The sequence below is a fragment of the Mauremys reevesii genome, linkage group 19 (assembly GCF_016161935.1).
Source record: "Mauremys reevesii isolate NIE-2019 linkage group 19, ASM1616193v1, whole genome shotgun sequence".
Classification (NCBI taxonomy): Eukaryota; Metazoa; Chordata; order Testudines; family Geoemydidae; genus Mauremys; species Mauremys reevesii.
In genome coordinates, this window is record NC_052641.1 from 17550117 (window position 1) to 17564239 (window position 14123).

A 14123-nucleotide genomic window follows, 5' to 3' on the forward strand; every position below is an offset into this window, starting at 1 on the left:
CTATTATATAGGAATGAGCAGGCTAATGTGTGTTTGTATCACTGCCCCCTGCTGGATAGAATCAGAGCTCCTCAACTGTGTGTCATAGGCCATATACTGCTAACATATAATGCAGATTCTCCTATAATTCAAGTGTCAGGGGCCTAGGCTTTTAAATTCAGAGGGCTTACATGCTATCTCCACTGTCTCCATAAAGTTCAAATCAGCCATGGCATGTATGACCTAGTGACAGCTGTGACGGCCACCAGTTTGTTACAGTATCATTATTGTTGCATGGCCATGATTGATTAAAAATTCACCCAGATCCCCCCCAAGGTGGATGATATAAAAGAGCTCCAACCTCTCTGCAACATGCCACAAACTCTGGGGAGGCTACTCAGCAGATGGCTCAGCATTAAAACCGGTCACTGCTGGACCTGTGAGGTTCTTGCCCCGACCCCTTTGAACAACACTGGAGAGAGGGTGGAACGCACGGGAGAATTTGGCTGTGAAATCCCCAGATGCACCAGAAGGTGTTAGAGAGGATCCTGATGTCTTATTCTATTCATACCATATAAAAGAGCTCTGCTGTGGTGTCTGACTGCTTGAGCCTGTAACCACTGCACACGCAAGTCATGCTGACTTGCACAAGCAGTCTCATACGCTCCTAGGGGATTACTCATGTGAGTAAGGCTTCCAGGCTTGGGTCCTTATTATTTCTTCTTCCTCACTCCACCTTCAAACAAATCCATCTCTCTGCAGAGTCAACCCAAAATACCATCGAGGCCAACGGCTGTGTAAACAAACAGGGGTGCTGGGCAGCCTCCCGAAAGGAAAACAGAACAACAGAAAAGGCTGTGAGTAAATATTATCTGAATATAAAGGAACGCTGTGTTTCTTCGTATGGGTCTAGAATTTCTGCCTTTTAACAGCTAACCTTGACTCAGCCAATATCCACAACATGCAGCCTAGGCCAAAATATTTCTGTGCCTTAAAGTACCACAGCAGCTGTTTTTCTTGCTAAAATGTGACATAAAATTTTTTTTGGATGTTTTCTTAATGAAAGTGGACAAAGGGGCTAGTTCCCCTCCCCACTCCTTCTTTCTTTTCCCTTTCTCCTTCTGCGAGCGGTGATAAAACTCGGCCTTTTTCAGACATATCATAAATACAGACCACAAGAGCGCCTGTAAACGGCCGAGGGGCGCTTCCCTTGTGCTGGAACGCTGGCTGCAACATGAGAAATGGGCTGCTGTTTGTTTAACATTCTCCCTTGTTATTCTTGGAACCCGCCTGCGCCCTGACGGAATCAACGCCAGAAGCAATTATAGGGCTGACATCTTGTTTTGCGGATGGTTTGTAGTATGTAAAAAATGTTCCACCGTTAAAGCGAGGGCACCGAAGAGGAGTGAGATTGGGGGGGAAGACAGGGCGAGGGGAAACCTAGTACTGCAGGACAGGAGAGAGGGCTTGGGGTTCAGTCAAATGTTACCTTGTGGCTTTGAGCATTTGCCTTTCCATGCCTGCAGCAGGTAACGTTCGCCTAATGAGAGAGAGCCTCTTTGTGGGTATCCTCAGGTGCTGATTGGTCCATTGGTGGGTTTCGCACTTGAATCATGTCTTCCTTTAAAGGCACCACAGGATGTTTCAGGCTGATTTTATAGTGACCTGTGATTTTTTAGAGTTCCTGCCGTCTACTATACCCACTGCAGCCTATGCTTTGCGGTAAGATGTGAATTTTTGGGGCAGGACAGTCTTGTCTAGTGCTTAGAGTTAGCCCTCTGCCACTGACTCCCTGGGAAAGTCACTTCACCCTCCTCTCTCTCTCTCTTCCTCTCTCTGTAAAGCAACGGGAGTAATAACTCGAGACGGACCCGGGTCCGAGTTCCCAGCTTACACCTATCTCTACAGCTGCCCAATCTATAATTTTATGGGAACCAGATTCAGAACCCAAATCTCACGTCCCTGAACTTTTGGGAATGTTTGGCTCCAGGGTCTGGATCTGGGATTTTAGCTTGGGCTGGTCTCTAATAATAATAATTAATAAAATGTAACCACCTTGGTAAGTGACTTTGAAAAGCTCTATAAAAATACCATGTGTCATGGTTGGCATTAAAAAACTTGCCAGCGTTATATAAATATTGAACATAAGATCTACTTGTGTAAATAGATACAGCTACCCCACTCTGTGCCATATGCCCTGTACTTACTATAGGACATGCCTTAGGCATACTGCTGATGTTTAGGTAACATTTAGGGTAAGGTTTTCAAAGCATGCTAAGGGAATTCACCACTCAAATCCCTTAAGCCCCTTTGCAAGTTCCAGCCTTAGTCACTCAACTGGCACCTGTTTAAGGGCGACCACGCAGTTATTAAGCAGTAGGTTCCCTAATATTGTTCTGTTGAAGATGAGGAAAGAAAAAGCACTTAACTCTGTGTGAAATGGCTGGTAAACAAAGCAATGTGAGTGCTCATCTCTGTCCTAGCAAGACTGCCAGCTTCCATAGCCAGCTCTCTCGCCATGCTCCTTTTTGCACTCAAGATCCCGTAAGCGTTTGAGGGAGCGGAATGGATGTAGCACCAGCATATCCAGGCGGCAATGTACCTGCTAGTTTACAGAGGGACCAGGGGCTTACCATACATGGTATGGTATTTATTGCCGGTTTATGGGCAATGCCGTGTGTGCGCTTTTAATTTAGTAATGGCACCTTAATATCATGGTGATGGGACTGAGGCCTCTAACACATCCTTACAATGATCATAATTAGTGACTAATGGACGTTGGCTATATGTTATTGAGTGCAATGTCAGATAGCTTAATAAAGAGAAGGTTAAGGGGCGACATGATTGCAATTGATAAGTACCTCCAAGGGGAACAAATATTTTAATAGTGGGCTCTTCAATGTAGCAGAGAAACGTATAATCCAACCCAATAGCTGGAAGTTGAAGCTAGACTGGAAATGAGGTGTAAAGTTTTGACTGTGAGAGTAATTAACCACTGGAATAATTTACTAAGGGCCGTGGTGGATTCTCCATCACTGACAATTTTAAAATCAAGATTGGGTTTGTTTCTAAAATTCCTGCTGCAGGAATTATATGGGGGAAGATCTACGGCCTGTGTTATACAGGAGGTCAGGCTAGATGGTCCCAGAGGTCCCTTCTGGCCTTGGGATCTATGGATCGATATAAAGGGTTATCGCTGCTCCATGGGCTCTTTCTACTCCCTATATTCTCTTTGGCTGCATCCCCCAGAAATCCCCCATTGATTGTTAGTGAGACTTTTAAACAGACCTTCTGAAATCCTTTTTGGGGTTGTGACTCCAGGGGAGATGGGGGGGACGTGGTTCCTGTATCGTATGTGTGTTGTGTAATGAGCAAAAGACACAAAACCCCGTTTATCGGTTGGCTAAATTCTTGTAGGTGTCCTGGCAGCAGTAGGGAGAATAGTAGCCTTGAACACTAGCCCGGTGAGGGGCATACAGGGTAGCGTGGAGATGATCACTGGAGAAGCTGATGAAAGGCTTAGCAAGGCTGGCGTCCCTGGCAGAACGGAAGGGGTGGGGAATGATGCGGGAAGGGATGAGAGCGGAAAAGGAGGGATAGGGCAGAATTATGCAGCATCTTGAAGGGGAGGACAAGAGGCTTCAGCTGGACTCGTATTCCTTGCATGTTAACGGGTAGGAGAAACGCTCTCAGTCTGAGTCCTGAGGGACTCCTGGCTGCATACGGCATTCAGTTAGTTAGGGACTAGGCAGGATTTACCATTTTCAAAGCGGTCTTTAATGGAACAGTTAAGAAATTAATTAAACCAAATCGGTGTCTGAGGGCTGCAGCTGGATACAAGCCAGCTCTTTTCTATATCTTTAGTGCTCACGCAAGAGAAGGCCTTATAGCACTGACTAGACCCTGGCCTAATGAGGACAAGTGCTGTTCATACCTCTGCATGAAGCTCTGCCAGTGCACCCCAGTCCTGACCCATCAGATCTCTGCTACTCCAGTCCTGGGCTCTCCCACAGCTCTGCCAATGCACCTCCACCATGACGTGCTGCCCCCTCTACTGAACAGAGATGGCCCAGTTCTGCAAAGATGGTTTTGTTGTGTGCAAGGAAGGGAATAGGAAGGGACCACCAAGCCTGTTTTCACTGGGGGGAACAGACTTTTTCTTTCTTTCTTTCTTTCTTTCTTTCTTTCTTTCTTTCTTTCTTTCTTTCTTTCTTTCTTTCTTTCTTTCGACTATAAAGTGGGCTTTTCAGAAGTGCTCACTTTTGGTGTAATGCTCTTCCTTTTGAAATTAATAGTAAAACTGCCATTGAAGTCAGTGGGAACAGACTTAGGCCAATGCTGAGTGCTTCTGAAAATCTCATCCTTAATAGGCAGCAGGTTTAAAAAAACAAAAGGAAGTATTTCTTCATATAATGCACAGTCAACCCTTGGAACTCTTTGCCAGAGGATGTTGTGAAGGCCAAGACTATAACAGGGTTCAAAAAAGAACTAGATAAGTTCATGGAGGATCGGTCCATCAATGGCTATAAGCCAGGATGGGCAGGGATGGTGTCCCTAGCCTCTGTTTGCCAGAAGCTGGGAATGGGCGACAGGAGAAGGATCACTTGATGATAACCTGTTCTGTTCATTCCCTCTGGGTCATCTGGCATTGGCCACTGTTGGCAGACAGGATACTGGCTAGATGGATCTTTGCTCTGACCCAGTATGGCCGTTCTTATTATTTCGTGGACTAGGGCCTCATTGTGCTAGGCACTGACAAAACACAGAACTAAAAGACGGTCCATGCCCCAAGGAGCTTACAATCTAAGTATAAGGCAAGAGACCATAGATGGATACAGACAGACGGGAGAGTACAAAGAAACAACCTTGACGTGTGCTTGTCCTCTGAAAAACGATCTTTGGTTGCTCCTCATTTGAGTGAACGGGAAGGTTCAGCTTCTGTCAACCAGGATCTGCAGGCCACTGTACTTAGTAGATGAACCTAAGGTTTGGTTTGGTTTGGTTTTCTTTTCTTTTCTCATTGCTAACATTTTAAATGAACTCAACTCTTATTAACACTTTGTACCTTCTCCTCCAAGGATCTCAACATTTTTTAAATGACTTTGCAGGGCAGTTTGCCTGAGCAAACACCAAATAAGGAGAGTGCCAGGATTTGAAGGGCCTGGTCACTTGTCAATGTCAGCAGGCCAGGTGTTGCACATTTGCAGTAATCACTTGCTCTGCCCAAAGATCCATCTACTAGAGCGTTGTCACGTGCATCCTTCATTACTGCAATTTCTCTCTGTTGTTTGCAAGGGTCGTGTTTTTGAGACCAAGCAGCCAGCTGCAGCAAAGGCAGACCAATGTGGGAGTGATGCTGGTACCACTGGTGGATTGGTGGATGTAGGGGTTCAGAGGCCAGGATGGAGAGCTAGGAAGTGAGGCAGAGATTTAAAAAGGTGCGGACAAGAAGCTTGAACCTGATCTGGTAGGAAAGAGGGGAGTGACATCATCAGAGTGAGAAGCCAGGGAGATGATCACAGCAGCTCTGTTTTGCATGGACTGGAGGAAGCTCAGAGAGAAGTGGGGGTGGCAGTGATCAACATGGGGGGCAACAAGGACCCAGAGGAGAGTTTTAGCTGGGTGGACAGAAAGAAAAGGCTGGGTCTTAGAAATGTTATGGAAGGAGACGTGGGAAGATTTGGACACTGCTGCTGTCCGTGCTGTATGTGTTCCATGGATAAACAGAGACCTATGGACCCAGGCCCTGTCAATGCAACACTTTGCACCTTGAAATTCTATCTATCTATCTATCTATCTATCTATCTATCTATCTATCTATCTATCTATCTATCTATCATCTTGAGAACATAACAACGACCATACTGGGTCAGACCAATGATCCATCTAGCCCAGTAGCCTGTCTTGCAATGCCAGGTGCCCCACAGGGAATGAACAGAACAGGCAATCATCAAGTGATCCATCCCCTGTCGTCAGTCCCAGAGTCTGGCAGTCAGAGGCTTAGGGAGACCCCGAGCATGGGGTTTCATCCCTGACCATGTTGGCTAATCGCCATTGATGGACCTACCCTCCATGAATGTATCTAACTCTCATTTGAATCCAGTTATGGTTTTGCCCTTCACAGCATCCCCTGGCAATGAGTTCCACAGGTTGACTGCGTTGTGTGAATGGTCCCCATTCCTGAAACTCGTGGAGCACCTCACAATCTTTTTATCCACCCAATACCCCTGTGAGGCAGGGCAGGGCTATCACCCCCATTTTACAGATGGGGAACTGAGGTACAGAGAGGCTAACACAGGACATCTGTGGCAGAGCAGGGACCTGAATGCAGCTCATCCACACCTCGGCTATGTCCTTAACCACTGGACCATCCTCCCCCCCCCAAGAGCTGAATTTCTCCCATAAATCTTAATATCTCAGTTTTTTGGACTTCACCATCTAGGTAAACAAAAACAAAGGCAGTTTTAGCACCTCTTCTTTATATATATATAATCTTTTTTTTTTTTTAAAAACAGGAGACAGACACAATTTAAAAGGCACCCCCCTCACACACACACGGAACAGATTTTCATTGCCCAAAACCTCTTGAGTGTGTTTATTTTGACTGGGGCCTGACATTTCATGGGTCGAAAAACTGAAAGTGACGGAGAGGCGCTCTGTCGACATAGAGAGATGATATCATCAAAACTCTCCGGGGTCAGGCTTGGGGGTGCTCCAAGCATTACTAGAGGTCTGGATCCCCATCCAAACGAGACCATTATTCATCATTCCTGCTATTTTCTTAACAATTTTGCTTAAGTACCTTATTTCTACCAAAAATGTTTTTTTGCCAAGCAGTTGGCTTGGCCTCTTGTATATGCATATCTATACATGCTCATTATATATCTATCCATCCCTGTGTGTGTATATAGATATGTAATGTGTGTGTGTGTATGATATATGTATTCCCCTCTCCCTGGACAGCTACCATGTGTTTGGAATTAGTGCAGTGATTACAGTGGGGAGAAGTCAGCTGGGTTTCTCCTGAACATTTCAATGCTTAATCTCTGAAGAATGCAGAATGTCTGTCTGGGCATCCGGGCCAAGATCAACTCCGCGGCACGGGGAGGCCAATATAAACGTTCGTGTTTTGTGTCACAGAGATTTCATTAGCTATTTTTTATGTAATTGCATAAGGAGAACTACTGTGATGAAAATGCCACAGCAAGCAAATGAGAGGAATCGCAAAATCTCTTTCGAAGAGACATGGGCCTCATCCAGACGACGCGCATCCAACTTCTGCATATTCCAGCTCAGTTGTGACCTTTTCGGATAAATAATGGGCTGTCTTTCCCACCCCGCTTCTTTCTTATACAAATGGTCTGACGTCATGGGGAAGTTTGAATCTCTTTGGGGGGGGAGGGGGAGTCTCGTTAGTGCAATGGCTTTAATATGCTGACCGGTCACCTCTGGTGGCCTAAGTTTGAATCTTCATCCTCAGTGCCTTACCCATCCACAGCTCCGAGCCTGGCAATCTGAGCTCTGGAGAGGCCCAGGGCTGGAGAAGCAGAGGTATGTTTTGCTGCTCAGGATGGTTGAGGTGCATTGGCAGAGTCCTGTGAGGTCTGAGGATGGGAGTAACAAAGGGTGGTGCAGGTCAGGATTAACGTACTTTGGCTAGGCGTTGTGGAGGGAAAGCTTGTCTCACTATGCCTGGTTCCAGCCAGAGCTATCAGCCTGTCACTGAAATTCAGGGGGAAAGGCGACGGGGGAAGGGGGGGAAGAAAAATCTCCTTTTTTTTTTGGCTGTCCACAGTACAAGTGCTTTTCAGCATCTGAATGATATCATTGTGCTCTTTGTTCCTAGCTTAGCTCTTTGATGGGGCTGAGGGTGGACAGAGATGTATTCCAAACTCACTACCACATGCCACAGGCTTAGTAAGGGACTTGGAGTTGATTTACAATCTGTAGCAGAGCTTCTCCATGTCCCTGATCACTACCCACCGACCCTGCCACTGATTTAGAACGACATGGTTAAAGTGTCACTTAAAAGGCCTGGCGGATGTCACCAATTATACAGATTAACGTGCATTTAATTAGGTCTGAATCACTGGCTGCTCATTTAAAATGAACACAGATTCCCAGGCGACCGATAATTCTGTGGTTCGGTCGCTGCATGGCTCATCCCTGTGTCAGTTAAGCTTTTTGCAGCCAATCACAGGAGACGACTATGGTCCCTGAGCTCCTTTGCCCTGACACCTGCTGGATTCCCCAGCCGAGCGACTGTATAAATTGCAATTTAATAATGAGCCATCACATGTAAACGTAAGCAAATAAAATGACTGGGCACAAGAGCCAGTGGAGTGGGTGGCTCCAGCGTCATATACTTGCTCGTGAATGAGGCCAGCGATGTCTCTGTTAGAGCCTTCTCTGGTCCTGCATAGAGAGCCTGTGTAATATCCTTGTTAGGAACTCTCCCTGCAGGGCCCCCAAGATGACAGTCCGTTGTCTAGTGTCACTTGTATAACCGGACACCCCGAGTCTGGCCCTGTCCCAGTCATCAGCTCCTGATGTCAAGCAGCTTCTGTGAGCTGATTAGGAATGTTCACCTCCCCAGCCCCACCTCGCCCCAAGACACAGCTGGTGGGTGGGGACAGCGTGGAATTTGGGATATTGTTTTTCTCCCAGGCAGTGGCGGGTGCCAGAAGCCTGATAAATTAATCACCTCTGACGTGGGTCAGCTGAGGCTCTGGCATGTGACCCACCCAGGCCCCTGAACCACGCAGAGGAGATATGTTGTTGCAACTTTACCTTGGGCATGGAAGTGTGTTGTGAAATAACAAACTGGAAGCAGTAGCTTGTGGAGAGCTTTTAGTTTCACAAGCTCTTGGATGGCGAATCTTGCTTATAGGGGGAGAGTGTTCTGGCCTGAGTCACTGTTATCTGCATATCTAGTTTACTTAGATGGCGGGCTTATCTACACAGGGAAATTGACCGGTGGAGCTATTGAGGAGCAAGCTATTTTGCAAACCACTCTGGATGATTTTATGCCTGAATAATGACTCTGTTTTGGAAGCACACTAATTATTCCGGAATAAAGTGATTTTTATTTCAGAATAGAGTGTCGACATGGGGAGCTCTCCCACCACAGCTGTGCTGGTCAGTTTCCCCGTGTAGACAAATTCAAGCTCTTTTGAGTTTTTTTGTTCTGTGTGCGTACACGGCCTAGTCCAGTGGAATCCTGCTGCATGACGGGCTGTTAGGTGATACTGGAATGCTAATAATAAATCATCATAATATCATTGGGATGTGCAGGTGGGTTTGAGGGGCGGAGAGTGGGCCCGTAGCTGGGGATTGGAAGAGGACGGTAGTATGCTAACGTGTCTCAGCTTCTGAGAAACGGGCTCAATTCCTAATATCTAATCTCTATCTCCCTTGCTGCATATTAAGCCCATTACGTCCTGTTCTACCTTCAGTCGACATAACCCTTCTCTGTATAACAGCCCTTAACATATTTGGAGGCTATTGTCAAGTCCCCCCACTCAATCTTCTTTTCTCCAGAATAAACACGTCCAGTTTTTTTAACTGTTTCTTATCGGTCAGGTTTCCTAAACCTTCATCATTTTTGTTGTTCTCCTCTGGACTCTCTCCAATTTGCTAAATCTTTTCTAAAGTGTGACACCCAGAACTGGACACAGTTTTCCAGCTGAGGCCTCACCAGTGCTGAGTAAAGTAGAACAGTTTCCTCCCATGTCTTGCATATAATCTTGTTAATACACCCCAGAATATTAACCTTTTTTGCAGCTGAGTCACATTGACTCATGTTCAATTTGTGACCCACTATACCACCCCCAATCCTTTTCAGCAGTACCACCACCTAGCCAGTTATTCCCCATTTTGTGGTTGTGCATTTGATTTTTTCCATCCTAAGTGAAGTACTTTGCACTTGTCTTTATTTCTCCAATTTGTTAAGGTTGTTTTGAATTCTAATCCAGTCCTTCAAAGTGCTTGCAACTACTCCCAGCTTGGTGTCATACGCAAATTGGATAAGCGCACTCTCCGCTCCATTATACAAGTCATTCATGAAAATCCTGAGTAGGACTAGACTCAGGGCTGACCCCTGTGGGATGCCACTAGATACACTCTCCGAGTTTGACAGCAAACCACTGATACCTACTCCTTTGAGTGCTGTCTTTCACCAGTTGTGCCCCATCTTATAGTAATTCCATTTAGACCACATTTCCTTAAAGCCTTACTAAGATCGAGATACATCCCATATACTGCTTCCCCTCTATCTACTAGGCCAGTGACCGTGTCGAGAGAAGGAAATTAGGTGAGTTTGGCATAATTTGTTCTTTACAAATACGTGCTGGCTATTCCTTATAAACCTATTATCCTCCGGGTGCTTACAAATTGATCGTTTAATAATTTGTTCCAATATCTTTCCAGGTATTGAAGTTAGGCTGACTGGTCTATAATTCCCCACATCCTGTTGTGCTGGCTCTCACCCAGAGGGAGCTGAGCACCAGCCAGTGTGTACGTATTGCCAGATGCGGAAGGTCTCCTCTGAACTCAGGGACCAAGAGGTCCTGGTGCCCAGGGCCGCCCAGAGGATTCAGGGGGCCTGGGGCAAAGCAGAGGAGCTGCGGTGCTTGTACTCACCCGGCGGCGGTCCGGGTCTTTGGCGGCGGGGGGCCCTTCAGTCACTCCGCATCTTCGGCAGCACTGAAGGGCCCCCTGCCGCCGAAATGCCGCCGAAGACCCGGACCACTGCTGGGCCCGGGCTCGCGGGGCCCCTGTGGGGCCCGGGGCCTGGGGCAAATTGCCCCACTGGGCGGCCCTGCTGGTGCCCCAGAGTTCCTGCCTTCAGCAGGTGTGAGTGAATGGCTATTGGATATTGTGTTAGACATTAACTCCACTCTCTTGTGGAGTAGAGCAAAGAAAATGGTCTCTCTTTCTCCTGCTGACTGTGTAAAAATTAAGCATTGCCCTAGCTGGAACAAGGGGTCTTCACAACCACGTGGAGAGTCTTGCTATCAGATCCCAGGCCTGACCCCTTGTTCAATGGTCTGGCAGGGTTGGAGGAAAGCAAACTGAACCCATGTCGCACCACAGCTGCCTAGTAGATTAATAAGGTGGCCCATCACCATTGTATCTCAGTCCATTAGCAAATGGAGGCACCGAGGTTAAGTGATGTGGCGGCAGAGCGCGGAGTAGAATCCAGGAGTTTTTTCTCTCAGTTCCTTCCGTATACAACATCCCCACCTTTTGGTACTCTTCATTGTTCCTGTCTCTGCTTCACCTGCATCTGAAATGCATACAGTGAAAGGGCACCAAAGAACCATTGCAGTGACTCCATTCGCTGCAAAGAAATGAGATTTTTTTTTAATGAATTCACATACCTTCCCCCCAACCTTTATTTTTCTCTTTACAATTGACTTTTACTCAGATTCCTCAACAACTCCCAGTATTTGCCATCCTGTCAGGAATAGTATTTGTTTTATCTTTTTCCAGGCTTTCTTGGGACTTTTGTGTTGATAAGAAAAGGGGGAGGAGGGAAAAACTCCGAAGAAAGATTCCCATTAGCGTCCTTGAAAACATTACGGACTCTGTGTGCATCTTTATTATCGCCAGCTGAATTGCTCTGCAGACTGGCTTATATTGATAGGATGCTTCTGCTAAGCTGAGTTACATTGTTCTGTGTTTCATAAGTGGTTTAGAGCAGTAGGTGTTAAGATACAAGACATACATCTATAATCTTCATTTTGTAGCTGGGCAATTATCAGAATTATGCGTAAATTTCTTTCTGTCTGTCTGTCTGTCCGTCCAGATATAATTAATGTAAACCAAATGCTCCGAGCAGAGATCCTGGCATCCTGAAATAATCTTGTGTATGATCTTTCCTTTAGCCTGAACAGAGATGGAGCAAACATTGTCTCTGATCTGCTTGGGTAGAAACTAGCATCTACTGCACAATAGGCACCATTAATCTCCACCTTCCACTAGTGGAATGGAGTTATTCGGGGGCTAGGCAAATTGGTTTGGATAAAATAATCCAACTGTCTAGAACCTTCATCCTCCAAAATCCAGCCAAACCCAAATGGGACTTTTTCAGAAAATTTGCGTAACTGAAAATCCAAATGTCTTTCTAGTTTTCATGGCTGCCTCTGGCACTTCCTGGTTCTATCCAGAGCTGGAAGCTAAAGTACCAAAGCTATTGCAAGGAAGGATTTCCTTGCAGAGTTTCTGGCATCGCTGGAAGTGTGAACTAATGGAAATCTCACAATGCAGTTTGTTCTTGTAATTTTTCTAGTTGAAGGACCAAATTCTGATCACCTTTCTCGCTTCAAATTTCCACAGAAATTAAACGATGTTTTGCATGGAGAAAACAAGCAGGATCTGGCCATCATTTTTCGGTTTCTAAAGGTCTGAGCAGCTGAATCTCTGACACATCTTGGAGGTTTTTCTGACAATGGTTTGTATGAGACAGGCTCAGCGCTGCTCCCATTTACTGCAGTGCCAACCCAAATGAACTCTGTTGATTTCAAGTTGGCTGGGTGTCAGACTGGAGTGACTCCATTGACTTTTGTGAAGTCACTTTGCATTGATGAGTGCAACTCAGAGTAGAATTTGGTCCAAAGCAGAAGATGAAAAGGAGAAGCAACAGTCATTCCAAGCCTGTGTTAGATGGTTTTTCCACAACTCATTGGTCCAAAATAGTCATTTAAAATTCAGCACAGCTTCTGGGATAAGCAGCTCAAGAAAGAAGGAAATTTGCAGATTGCTCTGTTCATCTTAGAATCATGGAAATGTAGGGCTGGAAGGCACCTCCAGAGGTCATCTTAGTCCATCCCCCTGCACCGAGGCAGGATTAAGTATACTAGAACATCTCTTACAGGGGTTGGTCTAACCTGTTTTTAGAAACCTGCAGTGACAGGGATTCCACAACCTCCCTAGGTAACCAGTTCCAGAGCTTAAATATCCTTGTATTAGAAAGTTTTTTGTAATATCTAACCCAAATCTCCCTTGCTGCAAACTACACCAATTACCTCTAGTGCTTTGAGATCTTTGATAGAAGGCACTAAATACTAGTCAACACCTTGCCTTTATAGAGTCTTTTGTCTAAAGATCTTAAACATGGGGAATTATCCCCATTTAGTAGATGATGAAACGGCAGCACCCACAAAGCAACTGACCCGGCTGGCGCCATGCAGTGAGTCAGTGGCTGAACATGTTGCAGACAGTTTCACAACGTGAGTTCCTCTGACTGGCGTGGTATGGAATTGCTAAGGATTCCAGGGTGATTAAGATACAACAGATGCCTAAGAAACAAGATAGAGGGAGGTTTATTTATATTACACTGGATGCTACAGAATATAACCTCTCTGAGTTGTTCACCTTCACAGTAGTGAGGGAGAGAGTAAATAACGTTTGACTATTGAAAGGAAATACACAACCTGAAGGTCTCAACTATACCCACACGAGAGAAATCACTGAAGCATGTTTATTCCAAGGGGAAGTAGGTGAGACACCAGAAGGGTTGGCAGCCGGATCAAAGACAAAGTCCTGGTCCCATTGCAATCAAAATTGGAGTTTTGCCATTGACTTCAGTGGGGCCAGGATTTTGCCCCAAATTTCCAAGTGATCGTTAGGTTGAATCTGTCAAGTTTTGAAGCAGATCATTTGATTTTCAGATCTCTCCTGGGGAACTCTACCTTCCCTCTTGTTGTGACTGTGGTTCAGGGGTCTGGCAGTGCAGCCTACCCCCCCGACCCAATCTGATTGAGGACAACAGTGATTTACAATCTGATGGCTGTTCAGTGACTGAAAGGAATGGGTTTGAGGTTCTCAGTCCAGCCTCTGAAGGACAGAAATCTTCATCACAAAACCCGTCCTTATAAAAAGCATCCTTGTGTATGGTCTGGACAATGAGGCCGAGCACTGAGTAAGCATAGAAACCAAGCTGTCTTGTTATGTGTACTGATGACTCCCTCCAGGGAAGGGTTGAGGCTAGAGTTGTTCAAAACATGGCCTTTTTTTCATGGGAAATTTAGACTTTTTGATGAATAATCAAAAACAGATATATATTTTGACTAACAATAGAAATATTTTGCTTTGGAAATGCTGCCATGGTTCCTCATGAGACTTGTAGTTCAGGTGCCTCG

The 14123-nt window shown here is 45.7% G+C and overlaps 1 protein-coding gene across 3 annotated transcripts in view; it reads left to right on the forward strand.

Annotated features, from left to right (window-relative positions):
* The first annotated feature begins 749 nt into the window (after positions 1-749).
* The window catches only part of ADAMTSL2 (ADAMTS like 2), a 101513-nt gene continuing 88139 nt past the window's right edge, over positions 750-14123 (forward strand). For all 3 annotated transcript variants that reach the window (XM_039507080.1, XM_039507078.1, XM_039507079.1), the window contains exon 1: positions 750-836. The gene's annotated coding sequence lies outside the window, so the exon portion shown is untranslated. The remainder of the gene's footprint in view (positions 837-14123) is intronic.